Source organism: Bidens hawaiensis, unplaced genomic scaffold (assembly GCF_021521415.1).
Source record: "Bidens hawaiensis isolate Kalapana, Puna unplaced genomic scaffold, B.hawaiensis_p1.1 tig00067311_1, whole genome shotgun sequence".
Lineage (NCBI taxonomy): Eukaryota > Viridiplantae > Streptophyta > Magnoliopsida > Asterales > Asteraceae > Bidens > Bidens hawaiensis.
In genome coordinates, this window is record NW_027501930.1 from 27,911 (window position 1) to 48,375 (window position 20,465).

Below are 20,465 nucleotides of genomic sequence, written 5' to 3' on the forward strand. Positions count from 1 at the left end.
ATGAGCTACTAATCTTATACCAGCTAGCGGGGACATTACAGTATGATACATCCCTTTCTAATTAGGTTGCTGGTATAGTTTTCGAACGCTTAATTCCATTTCCATAATCCCATTAAAAGTGACATAAGTGGGGTCCGAACTTAGATAGCCATTGGAGAAACCAAACTTTCCTACCACTCGGCTACTGCCAGGCTACAAATGGAGATTAATTATGCACTCAAATGAGCTACTAATCTTTTGCCAGCTAGCGGGGACATCACCAGTATGATACCTCCCTGTCTAATTCAGTATTACCGGTGATGAACTTGTTTATACACATGGTCAATTGTGAGTTTTAATTTTTAAACTCTCTATTATAACCTAGCGGCTTTTCAATTTCTATCACTCCATTTAATATATTATGATCTAATTAAAACCTCTTATTTTATATTGTAGGAAACAAAAATAGTTTTGTCCTTGTTGATGAGGATGATCATAATGAATTTAATCTTTTAAGCGATTGCAAGTTTGATGCATTCAATACTTAACTTCCGTAAACCTTTATAGACAATTTATTTAAAAAAATGTTAGGAAATTGATTTTTTATTATTGAGTTATGTTGTTTTGGATTATTAATTTAGTTGAAGTTATATTTTAAAAACTATTTTAAACTGGTCAGTATTACCGACTGTACAGTTTCTGAGCCTGACCCGACTCCATTCGGTTTTATACTGGTTTTTAAAACATTGAGATAGATAGTATCATAAAATAGTAAGAATAGCCCACAAAGAAGGTTAGACACAACCATTGCATGTTGTATAAACGGAATTGCAACCGGAAATTAAAAGAAAATATAAAGAAGTGACTAGCTAGCTTTTTTATATTATTACAGTACTGAGCCACAATAATTCTGTTCCTGGATTGTTTATTCTTCCAAACTACAATCTCTTTACCATGATACCAAACAATGTTTGGACTAAAATCAGAATATTTAATACTATTGCAAGCTATGGTCTTGAGCATGTTGAAGAGCAAGTCCAAGGAGTGTAGTGTACTAGTCAGCAGGAAAAGAATTTGGTGACATCTCTATGGCTAAAGGTTATGCATATATATTATCATAATAATATCAAACAATTTATTTTAGATAGCGTGTCAAGTCATATCTTTTTTAATATTTTGAAACGTACCTCTTGTATTTAGATTTATTACCTTTGTTCTTTTGGCTCCATTCCCTTCTTCCATCCACTAAATACCCTTTGTTTCTCCTCCTATCTCTCTCTCTCTCTCTCTCATCTCTTTTACCTTTTGCAAGCTATAGAAGCTACTCATCAATTTGCAGGTCTGTCTCTAATTCTCTCCCCCTCAAATTAGGGTTTCCTAGATGTTTCTTTATTAAGGTTGAAGTTTCTTTATATAAAGCTCTTTTTTCTTATCTTGAATTGAAAATAAACCATGGTTGCAAAAAGTCGCCTCTAGGCGCCGAGTACTAAACGAGTAATCGATCCATGAGTACTCAACGAGTAATTCCCGAGTACTTTGCGACTAGACCGAGTACTCATAACTCCCAGTCGACCGACCTGGCACTGCCAAGCGACTTCTGCAACCAATGATCAAGCAAAAGACTTTGAACACAAGAGAGAAGAAAAAAAAATGGTTGAGTTTTTTTTTTTTTTTGATCTTTTGTGATCTTAAGATGAAAGAGACATAGTTGGCAAATAATTCAATATAGAACTTATAATCAAATGAAGCTCCTTATGTTTGTTTCCTTTAGGGTAATAATTCTCTTTTCTGTCTTTACTTGCAAAGTTTGGAAGTGTGTGATCTGCTAGGGTTTTCTCTTCTTTAATTCTGTGAGAGTATAATAATACTATTAGTTAATACAATGAAGCATTATGTTGAATAATTTGACAAATGTGTCAGATCTCATGTCTAAAACTAAATTCCAATCTGAGAGAGAGAGAGAGAGAGAGAGAGGTGTTTAGATATGACTTATCATAGTAATATTAGTTCAACCAATTAAAATCTGAACAACTATTACATGTGGATTTGAGCAGATTTATAAGTATGCATGTTCGTATATAGGTCAGAAGTGGATATATATATATATATATATAGAGAGAGAGAGAGAGAGAGATTGGGGCTTTTGATTAGGGAAATTCTGTAATTGACTGTTGTAGAAAACTTTGATTCATCAGTTCTGTGTCTCCTGGAAGCAAACATATCCTGCAAGCAATCCAATCTACTGAATATTCAAATTCTCATACATGTGTGCACGCAAACACACAACACGCTACTAATCAAGACCATCCTTCATTGAGCATTTAATGATTAACTTAAGCTGTTCTGTGTCTATATGAAACAACTCTCAGAATATAACTCCAAAATATTGATATGACAAATATTGATACTAAAGAGTCTACTTTTGATTTAAAAACCTGGCTACACAAAATATTCTCGATTGATTTAATGTAAATCTACTATTAATCTATAAGAAAAATAGTTTTCCTTCTTAAAGTTTAAACTTATTTGAATCTCAAAAGTCAAGTAATAACCTACTAGGAAAAACTGAAGTACTATTATAAGTTAGAGCTTCAAACTTAATCATATTGTTTTAAGAACCATTACAATCTACAAGTAGCTAGTATAAATATTAGACGAAAAATAAAACTCTAATTCTGATATCGGATAACATTACAATTGCATACGCATAATAAAATATCGGATAACATTACAATTGTATAGGCGTAATAAAATATATAGTTATTTGAACGAAACTTACACACTCCCTATTTTACTGCATAATAAAATATGTATAATAACTTGATATATTCTTGATTGCAATTAGAAGAAAAAGGAGAAGAGAGGGATAATGTCTTCATCAAGCTCTTACAACTCTCCATGTGCTGCTTGCAAGTTCTTGAGGAGAAAGTGCATGCCTGGTTGCATATTTGCGCCCTACTTTCCGACCGAGGAGCCGCAGAAATTTGCAAATGTTCACAAAATATTTGGTGCCAGCAATGTCACCAAGCTTCTCAATGACATCCTGCCTCACCAAAGAGAAGATGCAGTGAATTCACTTGCATATGAAGCCGAGGCACGCGTTAGGGATCCTGTTTATGGGTGTGTTGGAGCCATCTCTTTTCTTCAAAGACAGGTTGATAGGCTTCAAAAGGAGCTTGATGCTGCCAATGCTGATTTGATTAGATATTATAATGAGGCTCCTACTGGATTGCCTCATTTGAGTTCAATCCAACCAATTACACCACCACAAAGATCCATGGGTCATTATTCTACTAGGAGGTTTGGAGATGTTGATGGTGGTGGTGGTGGTGGTGGTGATGGATTCTACCAATCACCACCTTCTTATCCTTACCCTTATGCTAATCATCATCAATGGAACCCATCCGGATCAGGTGGAACTTTAGGTGGTGGACAAGGTAACATGTGAAATTCTTCTTTCACATGTGAAAGCCAGAAGAAGGTAATTATAAAACCATATTTTGGGTATGTATTCAACAACATATTTACTATTTATATTTGAGAAATGTGGTTTACTAGCTGAACTCTATGGCTGGCTAAGCTATGATATATCATATATGTGTGTGAGTGTATATCATCACATGCGAGTCATCTAGACCACCAATCCCTACTCCTCCCCATAATCATCATAATTATTTATAATATTACTTTCGGTGGTCTTAAGATTGAACATTGTTATCCTTTTTTTAATTCTAATGCTAGCAACTTTCTTGTGTGGAGTTTGTTTTTTTTTTTGGTTTCATCAATAGTTTAGGGTTTTTAGGGTCTTTAAGTTGCATATTATTGAAAGATATCATTTCAGAGATCAAAATTACGTTTATACAAACTGTGTGTGTGTACAAATATATATATATAATATTATATGTACATAAACACTCATACATAAATATATGTATATATGTTGTCAAGTTCTAACTACTCAATTTTGGTACATATAGTTTCTTTTCTATCAACATAATTAATTCGCAGATTATACACATTAAAATAATTTTAAAAAATATCTAATGTTTCAAGTTTGAAGGGTTACAATGAAGATAGCCATGTTAAAATTATTATTACTCGTATGTTTTAATTGACGTGGATCATTGTACAAAACGGAGCCGTCAGACCTATGGTATGTGAAGAAACACTAACCGGACCCCGGACAGATTACTGGTAACCTGGGGGTTGGATAGCTGTTTCCCACGAGGGGTTAGACCCTTGGAAGATGGTTCTTCTGATAACCTGCAAAACAGACACCGTGAGCTCGTCACTGAGAAGGGGGGGGGGTTCCTCCTTGTGACCACCCTCCGGCGTGAGAATCAGACTAGATTGCTCGTTAAATATAAAAGTATATTAAGAGATTGCTAGAGCAGATGTCAGGTATATTATGATGATATAAGATAATATAATGTGTTCAGATGATCATACCATTTGGGGTATTTATAGCCGAAGGTAGGTTTCCAAGGAGGTATGGCCGGCTGCAACAGTGTTCCTGTTCATCAACAGTAACCTACGCACGTGCCCTGCTGATAGTTGGTGGGTAGGCAGCGGCTGATAGTGACCAGGCCTGCTGTATACTATTCCCTTTCCACCAACCGCCGGCTACGCACGTGGTATGACAGTAGTTGGTGAGTAGGCAGCGGCTAATAGTGATACAGTACAGGAGCATGCTGCTCGCCATACTGTATCAGTGAGCTGTCGTATCTCTGATCCGATCTTTCGCCCATACCTCGTCAGGTACAGTAAAAGATCCTTCAGTATACAGACTGGCTTATTTGGGCGGGAGTATTCCCCCTCCCGCCTCTGTGCGGGATTGCTCCCGGCTTTGCTCATTCCTTCAGGTGACACTGAATGATCGAGCGCTAAGTGCCTTGTGCGTGTAGCCATGCTGCGCGGGTGGCCTTCCCTAATGGCTTGTATCCGAGGCTGCGGGGACAGGCGGAGTCCTTCACCATTGGGAGGCTTTTCCTGCGGGATCAGCTTGCGTACTGCGCGTAAGGACGTCACGTCTCTGAGCATGGTTGGTCCTGCGGATCCAGTTGGTCTCTGCGCAGACGTCCCTGTTTAAGGTGAGTCTTGCGGGTCCAACTGGGCTCTGCTGGGACCTACCTCTTCAAGTCCCCCCAGTCCAATGTTCTTCTCATGCGTGTTTAATAAAGTGAGGTGAACTTTTGGACTTAAGCAAAGGGTTTTGAAAAGGGTTTTGTAAGGTTTTCCATGGGGATTCTTTCGGCGGAAGTCCTTGTCACTTGCAGAAATGCCCGAGTTTCCTGCTTGGTCTTTGGGTATGATGCGGGTAGGTCTGTAACCTCCTCGCAAGTCAGGAGCATTGAGTCCTAGTTGTATGGATTTTCCATGAGGTTTTGGTAGTTTTGAACATAGTGATCAATTATGTTAAAACCACTAATTCCATTCTGGTGTTTCAAACAACGTAGTTCTCGACGTTCCTGCTATGCGGGGATGTTATTTCCGTTTCCGCAAGCATTGCCCAGAAGATCCTTCCTGGTTTCAATTCCCAGCGGAGCGCTAGGTATGTGAAGGGTTTTGCCTTAACACTGTACCAGCGCTCGTCTTACGGTTACTTTACTTCCAAGGTATTCCTGGCGTCAATTCCCTGCGGGTGCTAAGTATGTGAAGGGTTTTGCCTTTACACTGTACCCGCACCTGTCTTATAGTTACTTGGTAGCCGAGGAATATTTGGCTTCAATTCCCTGCGGGTGCTAGGTATGTGAAGGGTTTTGCCTTTACACTGTACCCGCATCTGCCAAGGGGTAAGGGGTATTTTCCCGCTTACTTTTTAATATTTTCGAATTTTGAATTTTGAAATTCGAAGAGTTGGTGAAAAGATAAGAACAGTCCAAACCTCTGAAACGTCGTGTGACGGTTTCTTCTGACTGTGTCAGGACGTGCAGGAAGTTATGGTGACGTGACAGAACATGGTCATTCCAGACGCTTTTTCAGGCGCGTGGGCGTGATTTTTCGGGCGCGTGGCCGCGAAATTACTGGCACACGTCCTTTCTACAGCTGTTGCCAGCTTGCTTTTTGCCACGTGTCATAGTTTCATTGCACCTTCGATTTCTCTCTCCTCCGCATTAAATTCACCGCATTAATTGCGATTACTATATAAAGGGGGAGAGGGTTATTTGCAATTCACACTTTTCACTCTTCTCTTCATCTTTAAGGCGATTTCCGGCGAATACTCCTTTATTCAATCGAGCATTCTCTCGAAATCGTTCTCTTCTTCCTCTGCAAGATGTCTTCTCGTGATGCTGAAGCTATAGCTGACGACAGGGGTACTGCTGGCGAGTGCCAGTGTGCTCTGCCCGGCGATCAGTACCGGTATGTTGTCAGGAAGTTCATGCTCGATCATCTCGAGCCTGAGTTTCCTGAATCCCACCAGACCGTGTACAATGCCCCCAGAGGCAAGATCGGGGTTTATGCTGCATTTTTTGTCTATGGGAATCTTAGATTCCCATTGACAAAATTTGTTTACCGTGTCCTTGAGAGGCACGGTGTTCATTTGACCGAGCTGAACCCCATGGCGATCGCCAAGATTCGCCATTTTGAGTGGGTGTGCCGGATTTTGGGCATCGAGCCCCATGTGGACCGCCTGATGACCTTCTATACCTGGAGGTGCATCCAGGGGTGGTACACCCTGACGACCCGTATTAAGGGTCTGAAGATTTGCGACACCGAGCGCAGTCTTCGCGCGTGGAAGCAGGAATTCTTCTACATTTCTGCCCGCGCCATCCCCCTTGCCATGAAGTTTAAAAATGGCCAAGCGATACCGAGCCTTCACGCCCCCAATTACCAGGAGGCGGAATGGTTTTCGAAGATATCCCGGGTCCAATCTCCGGTTTACCGGTTTGCGGAGTCCGGGATGGTCATGTTAGGGATGAGCCGGGTGTGGAAGGATGCGTCTCAGGTTCCCATCCTTCTCGAATACGGTTTGAACTCTATTCCCTATGGTATGTCTTGTCTTTCTTTTTGATACGAGTTTGTCTTCTAACTGTTTCTTTTCTTTCAGAGGGAAATGATTTAGAGTCGCTTCTGTACCCGCGGGAAACCGACGATCCCGCGCGGATGGGTACTCGTGCTCTGGACGAGGGCGAGTTGCCCATCCTGGAGCAAACGGCGGATCGGTTTGTGGAGGTCTATCCGCTGGGCCACGAGATCCTGAGCCACCGGCGGCTAGGTAAGGCGATATTCTTTCCTCAATCCCTCAATGCTGTACCCGCTGCTGGAATTCCTGACCTGTCTTCTTCTGAGGAATCCTCAGATGCTCCTCCGTTGGTGCGGAAGAAGAGGGTTGCCGGCGGGAAAGGGAAGGAGAAGGCCTCCACAGCTGATCCGGTGGTTCTATCTGACTCCGAGTCAGATAATGAAGAGGTGGCGGGGAACCCCGGTGGTGAGAAGACCACTGCTCCGGAGGCTACGACTGTTACCTCCGGAAAACCAGCGACGACGACGGTGACCGGTACCAAGAGGCCGGCTCCATCGGGTTCGTCCCCGCCCGTCTGTACGTTCAGGGTCAAGAAAACCCGTAAGTACAATCATAATTTGTCTTTGTAAATTTATCACTTCATAAATTTAACACTTTCTTCTTTGTGCAGGCGTGGATGTTGACGCATTCCGGGGTGAAGCGCAGAGGGATACCCTTCCGCCAATGACGATAGGCTTGGTCAGCCTACCTGAGGCGTCGACCCAGGTGCCTGCGCCTGCTTCCGCTGGTTCAGTTGCTCCCTCTGAGCAGACTGTTCCAGCCGAGATGACGTCACCGCCGGCCGTGAGTGCGATATTTACAGCATCCTTCACGGAGCCGGCGGTTACTGCTGCTGCCTGACGAGGCGGCGACCGCGGCGGCGACCACAACGGCGACCACGGCGGCTGCCACCATGCCCGCGCCACCGGCACCGACGGCCGGACCATCAGGTACGCGCAGGGCTTCCCGCCGATCTTTGCCACCTTCCCGTCTGCCTGACCTGTTGGATGGATTTCCTTTAGGTTCAGGTGATGGGTTTGGCGGCTATCGGCCTGTCATTGACCCTACAGGTGCGTAGGGTTCCTTTCTTTTTCCCTTATGTTTTTTTTATTATCTTTTCCTTACTGCTTTTGTTTCTTTTGCAGTGTCGGATTCCAATGAAGTGTATGTTCCACGATGGAACATCCGCCGAGGAACAACCCTTCGCACACCTGTGGAGTGCATGGACTGGGCTCGCCACGCTGCTCCCCCGGGTGCGTTGGGGGAAGCCATGGTTAGCTACCAGGAGGGTAGGCTAACCAATGAGCTTCGGGTTCTCCAGGCCCGGATGCAGCCGCGCGTCGAGCTGCTTTGTCGTGAAAACGACAAGTTGAAAGCAGCTCGCGCCAAGGACGTATCTGAGGCGCGTGCTCTTCGGGAGGAGAACCAACAGCTGGCGGCAGCTGCCGCCGACAAGGAGAAGGCCTTCAAGTCCCTCGAGGTTGAAATTCAGGCGCGACTCGAGGCCCGTTCCAAGGCTGCCCAAGCTGTGAATGAACAGCTTCGGCTGGCCAGGGAGACTGCGCGAAACGCAACTGAGAGGGCTGCCAAGGCTGAAGCCGTTGCTGAGCCTTTGCGTGTGGAGAATGAGGAGCTCAAGGCCAAATTAGAGGCTCTCCAACGCGCTCATGATGCCTTGGCAATGGAAGATGCCAAGAAACTCCAGGAAATCTTGGACCAGAGGGGGGTGCTTGACCACACCGAGCGGAAGCTTAAGGGCGTCGAAGAGGCTGCCGCAAAGGAAGTTTTACTTGCCAACCTTAACAAGAGCGAAGCCGAACGCGCCCATAACGAAGCTCAAGCTGCCCTCCAATGGCTTCTTCGAGAAGCGTTGCCTCAGGTATGTTTAGCTTTATCTTCACGCTTTTCTTTTGTAAGAAAAGGTTCTAATACTTGTATTTTTTCTTTGTAGGTTGTGCGTCGGGTCTTTTCAGAGACCTCTTACGATGATGCTATGAGCGCAGCCCTCAACGCTTCTCATGAGGATGGGGAAAAGGCCGGCTTCCTGCTTGGTCTAGGGTTTGTTGAGAAAGGCGTCCCGCCTTCCAACTTCCCTTTGTTCGATGTGGATACCGAAGCCATTTATGACCAAGCATTGAACCAATACGCCGCCTTCCCGCATCCAGTGGTGGAAAAGGTGGACGAAGTAGCTGTTGCTGATGATGGGTTAGCTGTCCTCAAAGCGTTCCTCGAACCACCCCGTTCTTCTGACTGAGCGGGTCCAAGTGGAAGCGGCCCTGAAGCTTGATCCTGAAGATCCCTTCCCATTGCTAAGATAGACTTGTATAGTTTTATTCTTTTAGGCGGGTAGTTACCCGGCCATTCTTGTAATATATTATTTGGAATATTAATCTTTTTGCTAAGATTGTTATTTCCTTCTCTGGGTTCCTTGCTTTATAAACTTATGACTTGCATACTTAGTTTAAATTAGCAATTTTCCAAGTGTTTAGAATAAGTTAACCTTTGAACGTGGTTGATAATGGGTTAAAGTTTCGCTTCCTCCTTCGTGATTGTGCGGGTAGAACCGTCACTTGCACTTGGTAGGATGGCTAAACTTTAACCTTCATCTGACCTGCGTGTAGGTTTTCCTTATCTTTCTTCGAAATTTCTAAGGCATTATGATAAGTTAACCTTTGAACGTGGTTGATAATGGATTAAAGTTTCGCTTCCTCTTTCGTGATTGTGCGGATAGGACCGTCACTTGCACTTAGTAGGATGGCTTAACTTTAAACCTATATCTGACCTGCGTGTAGGTTTTCCTCATCTTTTGAGGATAAGTGAACCTTTGAACGTGGTTGATAATAGGTGTGAAGTTTTGCTTCCTCTTTCGTGATTGTGCGGGTAGAACCGTCACTTGCACTTAGTAGGATGGCAAAACTTTACCCATATCTGACCTGCGTGTAGGTTTTCCTCATCCTTTTGAGAATTTTGTTTTGAACCGTTCGACGCGCGGTTGTCAATAGGTTATTGTTCAGTTTCCCCATTATGATTCGTGCGGATAGACCTGCACTTTCATTTTTGGGTGCTGAACCTCTCCTTCAACTGACCTGCGTGAAGGTTTTTTTTTTTTTTTTTTTTTTTTTTTCACATTATTGGGTTTGTGCGGGTAAAACCGCCTTCCCACGCAACGACTTCACATAATGTGAATGCCATTACCAATGTTCAGAAAAGTATAAATGTAAAATCATCAGCTTCGATGTTCTAAAGAGAATCATTTCCATTAGAAGTGGCTCTTGGCCTTTTCTTTACAAATTGGAATTGATTTACATGCAAACTGTGTAAATGAGCTCCCTTCCATGTTGGGATGGGAGCGCCATCGAGCCGATACGCACCTGGTTCGGGATCTCGTTCTTTACGCAGCATGTAGTCTCAATGTTGAAGCTGGAATTTTTATTCGTTTTCTCCAGCTGGGGTTCTACACGCATCCGCCTGCTCAGCCTTTATTGCGCCACGAGGTGCGCGAGCGTCCCATCTCTGACAAATGCTTCGACCATGTCTTTTACATCTATGCATTCTTCAGTGTTGTGGCCCTTTGTCTTGTGAAAGTCACAGTATTTGCTCCGATCAGCATCGTGACGATGTCGGATTATCGGAGGTTTTGGCCACGGGAGCTCTTTAGTGGCGAATATCTCAGTGACGCTTTTGGTGAGTGGCGTCCATCTGGAGTTTCGGTGCGGCTGTACATTATCCCTTCCGCCCAACCGATGTTGCAAGCCGGATGAGGTGTCAAAGTTTACCCTTGACTGCCAAATGCCTAGCTTTCGTTTTTTATTTAGTCGGGCTGTGAGGACGTTGTCCTCTCTCGTCCTCTGGGTGTAGAGGTTTGTGCTCTATGGGAGATCTTTACCCAGTTGCTTCTCCGTTTCCGCATAGCGTTTTGCTGCTGTCATGATGCCATCCCATGTGGATGGCATGCCATCTTTACCCGTTAGGGTACGGATGAGCTCTGGGTCATGTGCGCCCTGGATGAAGGCAGCGCGAACAAGATCTTCGCTGATATTGCCCAAACTTAGCTTCTTTGAGTTGAAGCGAGTGATGAAGTTTGGCAGAGATTCATCTTCCTCTCGTATGCATTTGAGGATTGTCCATTGCTCCTCGGTATACTTCCGTTGCTGGCTGAAGTGTTGGCTAAACTTCTGTTGGAAGTCTGCCCAGTCGTAGATGTGGTTGACCGGTAGACGATCAAACCAAGCTCTAGCAGCCCCAACAAGCGTCATTTGGAACATGTAGCACCACGTGGGTTCCGTCCAATTGCTGACGGTTGCCCCCGCTATGAACCTGTTCAAATGATCGTCTGGATCAGATAAACCGTCATATGTGCCTATGTTAGGCATTTGTTTGGCACTCTTTGGGGCGATTGCTTCCGCAATGTCCCTTGCAAACTTGGACGTTCCTGCATTTGCAACGTTTGGTCTGAACGTTTTGGAGAAGTCTCGTGGACTTCCACCTGTGCTTTTTGGTTTGAAGGCTTGTCCAAAATGCCTTTTCGGTTGGGATTCCGTTTCCTTACGCTTCCCTTTTGCCCTATGGCGAGGGTTCGCGTCGGAGTCGGATTCCTCCGAGTCATCCTCCCAGTATTCGAATTCGTCGGCCTGTTGCACGGAACGCAAGCGTTCGTCCAACTCAGCCTGGAATTCCTTTTGTCGTGCCTCCGCCCATGCCTTAACTTCATCGAGAGTCTGGCGGGGGAGTCTTCGTTTCTCAAACTGGGTATCGGTGGATCCCAGTAGGCGATCATTTACTGCACTTGCCCCAGCTTTGGTAAGTGGGGTAGTGTTCGTAAAATTTATTTCACTTGCCCCGGCTTCGGTAGCCGGGGTAGTGTTCGTAAAAACTGTGTTGCCGGTATTCCCCCCAGTAGCTGGGGTTGTGGTTACCGGAATTTCTCTAACCATCTTTGTAAAAGTTTGAAAAAACTGGAGAAAATTGTAGTTCTAGCTTTATGCACGGATGGCGCCAATGAAGAAACACTAACCGGACCCCGGACAGATTACTGGTAACCTGGGGGTTGGATAGCTGTTTCCCACGAGGGGTTAGACCCTTGGAAGATGGTTCTTCTGATAACCTGCAAAACAGACACCGTGAGCTCGTCACTGAGAAGGGGGGGGGGGTTCCTCCTTGTGACCACCCTCCGGCGTGAGAATCAGACTAGATTGCTCGTTAAATATAAAAGTATATTAAGAGATTGCTAGAGCAGATGTCAGGTATATTATGATGATATAAGATAATATAATGTGTTCAGATGATCATACCATTTGGGGTATTTATAGCCGAAGGTAGGTTTCCAAGGAGGTATGGCCGGCTGCAACAGTGTTCCTGTTCATCAACAGTAACCTACGCACGTGCCCTGCTGATAGTTGGTGGGTAGGCAGCGGCTGATAGTGACCAGGCCTGCTGTATACTATTCCCTTTCCACCAACCGCCGGCTACGCACGTGGTATGACAGTAGTTGGTGAGTAGGCAGCGGCTAATAGTGATACAGTACAGGAGCATGCTGCTCGCCATACTGTATCAGTGAGCTGTCGTATCTCTGATCCGATCTTTCGCCCATACCTCGTCAGGTACAGTAAAAGATCCTTCAGTATACAGACTGGCTTATTTGGGCGGGGAGTATTCCCCCTCCCGCCTCTGTGCGGGATTGCTCCCGGCTTTGCTCATTCCTTCAGGTGACACTGAATGATCGAGCGCTAAGTGCCTTGTGCGTGTAGCCATGCTGCGCGGGTGGCCTTCCCTAATGGCTTGTATCCGAGGCTGCGGGGACAGGCGGAGTCCTTCACCATTGGGAGGCTTTTCCTGCGGGACCAGCTTGCGTACTGCGCGTAAGGACGTCACGTCTCTGAGCATGGTTGGTCCTGCGGATCCAGTTGGTCTCTGCGCAGACGTCCCTGTTTAAGGTGAGTCTTGCGGGTCCAACTGGGCTCTGCTGGGACCTACCTCTTCAGTATGGTACGTGGTGGTCAGGTGGTTTTTTCTTAAGAGTTTTCTCTTGATGAGGTCCACGTTTCAAATCCTTGGACATTGAACTTGACGGTTGAAATTGATCTAATCTCAAGGTTCGAGCTCGGGTAATGGCTTATTGCGTAGTCAAAACATCGTCAAAAAAATTTGTGCACACCGGAATCATTTATCATGAAAATAGGAGTCTAGTGGATGCCTGTATAATGTATATCATATATATAATTCTTAAATTATTTTGAAAAATGCAAAACTAAACTAAAAAAAAATGAAACTCGTTAAAAGAACGTACTGAAGAAAATAAATTAACAAACTAATAACTATAAGATTAATTAAAGAAGGATTCTCTTGAAGTAGAGGGTCTACGACTGAGTCCCCCCATTAGCCACTAACTAGTAAATATTCTCACTTTTAAGCTTCATCGGTGTTGTTCTGTTTGCACCACCTTCTCCTTTAACTCAGACTTTATTATTTTAATTGATTAATAATTAGGCCAATGGTTGCTAAAGTTCCCATGAAAACAATTTTATTTTGTAACAAAAAAGTCAGCAAATATACGATGTATAAAAGCATGCACCAAAGAGGAAAAGTCCATATTCTGATTCTCATATGAGATTATATTTGCTTAATTAGGCAGTTGATAATTGCTACAAGATGAATTAACCAAAAATACAAAATTCTCTCTCAACTCATACATCTTCTGTTCAAAATTGGTTTCAAGATTTTGAAAAATAAAAACCCAAATTCGTACTTCATATATATAAGTTTCATGATTTGTCGAAAGATATATTGAATTTAGGGTTTAGGATGATCAATAATGATAACTGGATTTGAGTAAATCTGGATATCGATGGAATATATGGATATCGAAGATATGCATCAAACTGCTTAAAGATTGAATATGATACCCGGTAGCATAATCAAGTCTATTATATATTGAGAACTCAACACAATGTTAATATTTTAGAGATCAAAAGTTTGTAGCCACTTTGGGACTAACCTACATAATAGAGGTGCAAGTATCTTAGCTAGGTGGGAGGTATTGGGTTTAATCATGGGCAATTGGTGTGGTTTAGTAGTGAGTCGGAGTACAGGTAACATTTGTTGTACCAAACAAAGTTCTAGGAAGTGGTTCCTTGTTCATCGTTTGCTTGCTATTGTGATTCGTTCACTTGTATGTTACCTTGTTATTTTTTTGAGTTGAGAAAACGTATGTTTTTTTCTTGAGAAACTACTTTTATGGTTTTATGATAGATTACAACCATGCACATGTATGCATATGTGGTTGTAACTTGTAAGAGTTGCTCCCTCTCCAAAAGATTAAGCAGTATATATTGTGTCTTAATTGGTTTATAGCCAAAGAGATATGTATAGGTTCCCTTTTTTGAGAACTTAGTGAGACTATAAGGGTATAGATTCTTTAGAGGATGGTAGAAGAAGATGTATCACCACTATGAAAATGGTCATGTGTTGAGTTTACCTATAAAGAGATCATGTAAGATGAACCCCTAGAAACTAGTATGATAAGAAGGAAATTTGTGAATGGTACGTAACTTGTAGAGATCAATTCCGATCATGTAAACTTAATTTACATACACGTCCATCATAAGCGCCTATGAGAGGAAACATTGGGACAAAGTTATATATAGTTTGAGAGTTTTGGAGCACCTAATTAACTAGTTGATGTTTGTTTTCCTCTATTGTTTTTTCTTTACTCCACGCTTATGATACAAACCCTTAAAGTTAACACACTTTAACCCACAACTCCCACATATAAGAAATATGGTTATTTTTCATTTAATCAAGAAATAATACAAATAAAAAATTAAATTTAGATGGAAAAAAACCATAAATAATCTAAAATTTTAAAAAGCTAGAAATAAATGATCCGCTATTTAAAATTGGTTATATTATCAATGATCTTCCTAACCGCTAGTTTAACTAGCGGTATATAGGAATGAGTTCGGTATTAAACTGGTATCAACCAGTACCGGTACCTAAAATCCAGATCCCGATTATCCCAAAATCTAGGTACCGGTAAATCTCGGTACGGTACCGGTTTCGTAGGCAAAAATTCAGAAAATATCATATCAAACTAAACAGTACTGATCTCGAAACGTCAAAAAGTCGGTACCGAATTGGTAGTGACTATACCGAATTCGGTACTAGTTCGGTGCCATGCCTGTTTGCTCATCCCTGAAGGTACATTTCCAGACTTGTGCGGGTATGAAAATCATCACGAACGTTTAATCAAAGTTAAAGATTTTGACCAGTTATTTAAGATGGCTTCTTCCTTCGTCGTCCATGATTCGCGTGAAACATTGTGTTACCCCACTCAATTGACATTGTTGTTTTGGTTCACATGGTTTTTTGGATTCATGGTTTAGAATATGTATTTTTGAAATACAAAGGAAGATAGCATGTTGTGTAATTTTATTTTTTGTAAGTTTTTAAATGAGTATTTATAGTGTAAGAATAGATATTAAATTATTATTATTTTTAATTAGAACAAAATTCAACTTCCGCTAGCGAGTTTAACTTTTAACAGCAAAATTGTATTTTTACCTTACAATTGCAAGAATTTAAAACCACTCACTCATTTCACCATACTACTAGACTAACAAGTCATGAGAAACTAAAAAGAGAAGGCGGTGTTCTAGGACACCACTAGACCACACGAGCTCGTATAAAACTAGCTGGGTGCCCCGCCCACCTATGGTACTGATGCTCCTTATTATGTTCATAGTGAATTTCTACATCACTTTCCATATGTACACAAGGCTGATCAGGTTTCATAAATTAGATCAAATTGAGGTATGTCTCAATTTCTTCCCATGTAAGGATTTTTCAGCTTTTTCAACCGCCTCCATCCCTCCGTCAGGCCCCACCGTACCTTTTTGCTGGACAACGCATGCACTCATGCAGGCATGAAGAAGGTTTGTGTAAATTCTCAATACAATAATTTTAGCTAGGGTTACAGTGTAGGTTTCATCATCCAACTAAAGGACACCATCCAATTTAAACCAAGTACTGCACGTGCATGTGCTTATGTTTTTATCATTTATTCTTTTATAATTTATTCACACCTTTGACTAGGATGGTCCCTGAGGTTTCTTCTTGTTTTAAGCTCATTTGGAAAAGGTTAGGCAACGTGTAATGAGGCGAAATCTAGGGTGATTTTGGGCGAATTTTGGATGGAACACCGCCCCCGGGCGATATTAGGGCGAATTGGGGCTGGGGGCGGGATGTTTTTGTCGTCGGAAGGGGGGAAATATATTATTATTTTATGCATATGTGTGTGTGTTATGTGTTATATATATACATATAGAAATATATATATATATATATATTACTATTTGTAACCACTATACCATTACACCTCAAAAATAAATTCCTACCCTTTGCTGACTGGGCGTCACACGACGCATAGCCTTAGAACATCTACAAGATTTAGTAAGCAGTCTCTGATTTTGTTACTTATTAGAATGGTGTAATAGTAATTTGGTTTAAATGTTAAATAGGTTGATTTAGTAACTTCACTATTTAAACATTATGTTAAAAAACAAAATTCAAAATCTTTTGGATTCAATATTTATGAATTATATAAAACATCTACAAGATTTTTTTTTTATATTTTTTGATATTTACATTATTAGAAATTAGAAAAGATAGCTTTAATTCCATTCATTTTTTTCTTTTTCTAGCTTTAACCAGTTTGTTTTATTTAAAAGCTGTTAAAAAAATCCACGTATTTTGTTATCCCAAAAATAAGGGGGGCGAATGGCTTCATCAGTATCGGCCGTTGGGAACACCATCCAGCCCAATATCAACAAGTTTTGTTTCTAACATTGCTAACGGCTTCAAGACTGTTGAAGGGTCTATTTTTTTTAGAAAAAATAAAACTTTTTAATTTAACTTTTAACAAGTAATTTAAGACACTTTTAAGACTTTTCACACAAAAAATTTATCCCCTACTTACCAAATACCAATAACTCTATTTTTTATACTCTTTTACGACAATTATGATCGTACTTGTAAATGTGTAAAGAAAGAGAACCGATTATAATTCTCGTAATCTCAAGCTTAATTGTCAAATCTAGGAAAACCAATACCGTCTGAAATGTCGTCCCAATTCAAAACCACCCACCACAATTAAATATAATAGTAAATATATATAAATTAACTAACAAATACAAACGAATCAAACCTGATATGAGTTTGAGCTTTAGAAATAGAGCTTGAAATGAGCTGAGCTCGAGAATTCTGTATGTTAAACGAGCCAAACTCGGGCTCCACTCGGTTCATTTACACCCCTAATCCTAAAGGATAAAGACGTTGCTCAAAAAGACCCTCAATTCCAAAATCAATACTATACCAGATAAATATATTAAGAACATATAATCAGAAAACAAGAATCACTATGAAGATCTAAACATATAACATCCATATGATAAAAGTTTTTTTGTTTACAATTTTACATAATGAAATACATATATAAGGTGGGTTGAGATTTCTTTAAATATAGTAAATAATATATAATATATATTTTATTTATTTATTACTAAAAGGACAACGTTGCTTTTTTCTTTCGAGTAGAATTAACAGACACAATGAATGTAGAAGTCAGATCATGAATGAATTATGCAGCAAAAGCTTTAAGGATATAGCAACAGTAAAAGTAGCAGAGATTTTGTAGGTCTGTTTTGACGTGTTTTAGAAGCAAAGGGGGTGCAGTTGTAAATTGCCAGGCTTTGTTCTTTTGGCTTTTTACTCTCTTTTTGCACTGGGCCCATCAAATAATGCGTTTCGCTCTTTCAGTCCCTATTCTTTAACATCTATCTTATTTCAATCCTTCTAAGTTCAACCCACACTCATTTAAGGACATATTTTATGTATATCAATTACTATACACACACACATCCCATAAGCATACCCACCCAAATGGGACATGTCATTTTATTCTAAAACAAGACATAAGTCTCGTGTCTATGTCGAAAATATATGTTTTATTCCGTTTCATTTTCTTCGTGGCGCGCTTGAACTATATTTCGCCTGCACATCTACTAAAAGTGAAATGTTATTTTAAATAATTTAGTGCACCGATCATGTTTAACTACGGTACTCCTGGATCATGTATTTCATCGCCATAATTTTTGGGATGGGCAGGACCTTAATTTGTATATGTTTATGATTGGACAATCTTGAGAGTGCTAAGCGAATACTCCCCCTGTCCCATTAAAAGTGTCATTGTTTGAAAAACATAAAATGCAAAGTAAATTTAATGATTACATTTTTTGCTCACCAAATGATAATAATGCCCTTGAAAATTTGGTCATTAATATTGTTTGTTAATATTAGTTGTGTGTGTTTAAGGGTAAACTTGGAAATTGACTAATAATTTTTATAAATAGACATTTGTAATTGGACAAACAAAAAAGAAAATATGGACACTTTTAACAGGACGGAGGAAGTACTTTTTTTGATCGATTAAAATTACACTAAATCTATCTTCTACGGAGCTATAGCCTTTTAACCTCAAGGGAGCAACAATACACTAACACCTAACTTCAATGGATTTACCAATTAATATGAGAGGTGAAAAAAAGGTGATGAAACATCATAGAATGACACGTGGGAATGAAAACTACTATTTTATTATGTAGTATATATATCTTATTCTTCTAATAAAGTAAATAATAAGCATTATGTGTCAAACTCATATTCAATACTAGTCTAACTTTCCCTCTCAATCTTATAATCTCATCTCATGCATCTTAGTTATACATGGGTTATGTGTAAAAAACCAATTTACCAGTTGGGTTATAAAACAGCTAGGAAATCAAAAGTAAAATATTGATTAAAGATCAAACAAATAGAAATATGAAAGTTATTTGTTCTTTCGATGTCTAGTTTTTCTCATGGAGACCATTTGTTGCATTATCCAAGGTAATTAATAGACGTAGCCTAAAATTATTAATATTGAATGACAATGTGTATATTGTGACAAGACAATAAATGTTATATATAAATAGATTTTTCTCAAAATTTATAATTTTGATATTGTAGACTTCTTATTGTTTGGTTGTACTATATATTTTATTTATTTTTTACCTTTAATTTTGTTCATTTATTTTAAATAGCGGACCTTATTTATTTTTATTATTCGACAAATCCCGTGTAATACACGAAATCAAAAGCTGCTATAGATATAAATATAGCTACGAATTTTAATAGTCAATGTTATTTCATGTGCATATTCCATTCGGGCATATGCAGTTTCCTTTTCTTTTTACTTGTTCTGTACAGTGTAATAGAAGTTTTATTTCTTATTATGCAATTCATGTATGTTTTTTAGATTATTCACAAAAAATGTGTTATATCAGTTTATGTATGCTTTTATAGGCAACCATTATGTCACTAAACCTAATCATCGGTTCTGATTACTTGCTGAAGAAACACTAACCGGACCCGGACAGATTACTGGTAACCTGGGGGTTAGATAGATGTTTCCCACGAGGGGTTAGACCCTTGGAAGATTGTTCTTCTGATAACCTGCAAAACAGACACCGTGAGCTCGTCACTGAGAAGGGGGGGGGTTCCTCCTTGTGACCACCCTCCGGCGTGAGAATCAGACTAGATTGCTCTTTAAATATAAAAGTATATTAAGAGATTGCTAGAGCAGATATCAGGTATAATATGATGATAATGTGATAAGATATGATAGGATGAGATGGTCATAACCATTTGTGGTATTTATAGCCGAAGGTAGGTTCCAAGGAGGTATGGCCAGCTGCAACAGTGTTCCTGTTCCACCAACAGTAGCCTACGCACGTGCCCTGCTGGTAGTTGGTGGGTAGGCAGCGGCTGATAATGACCAGGCCTGCTGTATACCATTCCTTTTCACCAACTGCCGGCTACGCACGTGGTATGGCAGTAGTTGGTGAGTAGGCAGCGGCTAATAGTGACAGTACAGGAGCATGCTGCTCGCCATACTGTGTCAGTAAGCTGTCGTATCTTTAGTCAGATCTTTTTCCCATACCTCGTCAGGTACAGTACAGAAGATCTTCCTGTATCGTACGGACTGGCTTATTTGGGCGGGAGTATTCCCCCTCCCGCCCTTGTGCGGGATTGTTCCCGGCTTTGCTCATTCCTTCAGGTGACACTGAGTGAGAGCTAAGTGCCTTGTGCGTGTAACTTTGCTGCGCGGGTGGCCTTCCCTGATGGCTTGTATCCGAGGCTGCGGGAACAGGCGGAGTCCTTCACCATCGGGAGGCATTTCCTGCGGGACCAGCTTGCGTACTGCGCGTAAGGACGTCACGTCTCTGAGCATGGTTGGTCCTGCGGATCCAGTTGGTTTCTGCGCAGACGTCCCTCTTCTAGGTGAGTCTTGCGGGTCAACTGGGCTTTGCTGAGACCTATCTCTTCAAGTCCCCCCAGTCCAATGTTCTTCTCATGAGTGTTTAATAAATTGAGGTGAACTTTTGGACTT

General features: G+C 41.1%; 1 pseudogene across 3 annotated transcripts; it reads left to right on the forward strand.

The window, feature by feature from the left end:
* Window positions 1-395: 395 nt before the first annotated feature.
* LOC143604909 (protein LATERAL ORGAN BOUNDARIES pseudogene) lies at window positions 396-3,945 on the forward strand (annotated as a pseudogene). 3 transcript variants are annotated; one of them, XR_013148379.1, is made up of 2 exons: window positions 396-1,322; window positions 2,825-3,945. The product of XR_013148379.1 is annotated as a protein LATERAL ORGAN BOUNDARIES pseudogene, transcript variant X1 (transcript). The 3 variants fall into 3 exon arrangements; XR_013148381.1 differs by having other exon boundaries at window positions 396-1,318; XR_013148380.1 differs by having other exon boundaries at window positions 396-1,318; window positions 2,828-3,945.
* Window positions 3,946-20,465: the final 16,520 nt, after the last annotated feature.